Raw genomic sequence first — 2,700 nt, 5'->3', positions numbered from 1 at the left:
TTTGAGCTCACGGTTTATCAGAAAGCCTTCGATACAAACTTGGGCGTCAGAGTTTGAAAGATGGGAGCATTTACTGGTCAGGGAGGGTCTGATGGAAGACGCCATTCAGGTGCATTATGGGACATGTAGGATCCATACTAAAGACTTCAAGTCAGTATTTCTCAGCTTTAGCTTTTAAATTTTTGCCCATTCTCTAGGGGGGGGGGGGGGGGGGGGAGAGACTGAGGGATTGTTATATAAAACTGTAAATCATAGCTTGTTTTATGAAGAAAAAAAAGGCCCACACTGCTGTATTTGGATGTATTGAACACCATAAGTAATATACAAGTGAAATATATGATTTGGTACGTGAGAAAATTCAAATGTCACAGATGTGTGCAGATGTGCCCCAATGCAAATTTTGGAGACCTCGTCTGAATGTTCTCTGTTCTAAACCCTCTCTTACTTTGCTCTGTTTACTTTATCAAAGTCAACCTTTGCAGAGAGAATGTTCACATATTGAGCTATGATGTGGGTTAGAGAATGTTCACATATTGAGCTATGATTTGGGTTAGAGAATGTTCACATATTGAGCTATGATGTGGGTTAGAGAATGTTCACATATTGAGCTATGATGTGGGTTAGAGAATGTTCACATATTGAGCTATGATGTGGGTTAGATTAATGAACCTTACAGCTGCATCATTTCAAAGAAATAATCACCCTGAAAGTATTTTTTTTTCTAGGCGGACCTGAAACCTTTACATTTTTTTCTGTGTGTCATCTTCATTTACTCTCAACCAGTAACATATAGACTAATATGTTGCTGAACAAAATCTCACATGTGTACCTTTTATTATAACACCCAAATTATTAAAATAGCCCTAGTGGTTGCAGAGATACACCCTTTTTATTTTGGGTATGCAATTTTCGAGGAAAGCCTAAAAATAGGCTGGTTTTCAAAAGGTTAATGTGTCTCCTGCTCGGCCTCCATCAACGCTACAGGGCCAGAGTGACCCTTCAAACCAGAGGGGTCAATCATGCAATGTTACAGATTACCATTTAAACTTGAATCCAGCCTCTACTACAGCGGCCCCTCAGAGCTTTACAGTAGCAATAAAACACCCGCTGGGGCTGATTACCACTGCAGATACTTAAACTCTCTGACTGAAGACAGAGGAGGAGCTCCTGAAGGGAAGAAGACGCTGCAGCCCTCCTGTTTGCGTAAGCGAGGCGAGGAGGCGGGGAACTCGGCGGGTTAACGCGTGTGCCAACCTCCCGGGTATTTATAGCAGTCAGAAGGGCAACCAGAGGATCTGAACCCGTTACAAACACACACACCTTCAACCGAGACCCCCATCCCCCCCAGACTCTCCATCTAGTCTTTGTCTGCAGCCACGGTGTGGCTTGTTGCTCCCAAATGAACATAAAGCATCACAGCAGAGAAAGTGACAACAATCTAATCAGTAACACATGGGACACTAACTAAAACCTCCTCTAAGGCCTGAGTGATGAACGATGTTTCACCGGCAGACCCACTTTCTTCTTTCTTTCTCAGTTAACACCGAAAGCAGCAGATGAATTACACCACTGGATGAGATAAGTGATGACATAAAAGATACACAAACAGCTCATGGGAGCACATTGGCTTTGCTCACGAGCTTTTGTTTTGGAGATGCAATCAAGTTAAAACAATATTTCAATAAATTCAATGTGTTTGAGCCAGTGTTTTGCAGTCATAACACATTTATTAGCTGCAGGCCACAGGCCCATCACAGGCTGCCGTTATTCGTGTTTCTGCCCATGGAGACCACTTCAGGGTGGGGATATAAAACTTGTGTATCTGTGTTGTTTGTGAGCTGCGAACCCGCCGCGAGCGGAGACACAAAGCGGCGGCAGGCGGGACGCGAACTGGCAACATAACAGTCCGCCTTTGTGTGTTTTCTGTCAGAAAAAAGAAAGAAAAGAAAGGCGGACAGCAGGACAGTGAGCGTGCACGCAAAGCGGAGTGCACACACACACACACACACACACACACACACACACACACACACACACACACACACACACACACACACACCCCGCATGTGTGCACTTTCGGGCGATAATCGGACACTAAATGGCCACCGTGCACCCGCACGAGAAGACGACGCGTGTTTTGGTTCACGGCGACACCCGCAGGAAGCGCTGCTCTCCAAACAAGCAGCGAACGGATCCGAGACAGAGCATAAGCAAAACACGAAGAAGAGACTTTAAACTAAATGAAAAAGCGTTACACACAAGAATTTAAAAAAAAAGCAACAACACTTTTTTTTTTTTGGGGGGGGGTTCTCTAATCCAGAAGTGAACCGGCAGCCAGCGAACACGCCGCTGGTCGCAGGGCACCAGCGGATAGCGGGGTTGGGATGTCAATAAATTAAAAAAAGTAAAGGATTAGCTGAGTAAATGCAGGGGAGGAGGAGGAGGAGGAGGAGGAAGAGGAGGGGTGCTTACCTGGCGGTGCGGTGGACAGCTGTACGGGCGGAGGAGAGGAGGCGGCGGACTAGTGCAGGCGAGCGGAGACCCTTCCCATTTAACAAGCGAGGAGACTCAGTGGAAATTTCCATCTGCCATGTGATGATGGCAACTCCTGAAGCGTCGTGTTACAGCGCCGAGCGGCCGGGGGGCGTGAGGGGCGTGGGGGTCTCCGGCTCTCTGAACCTCCTCCTCCCAGGTAGTAGC

This window comes from Taurulus bubalis, assembly GCF_910589615.1.
Source record: "Taurulus bubalis genome assembly, chromosome: 20".
Lineage (NCBI taxonomy): Eukaryota > Metazoa > Chordata > Actinopteri > Perciformes > Cottidae > Taurulus > Taurulus bubalis.
This window is presented reverse-complemented; position numbering follows the sequence as displayed.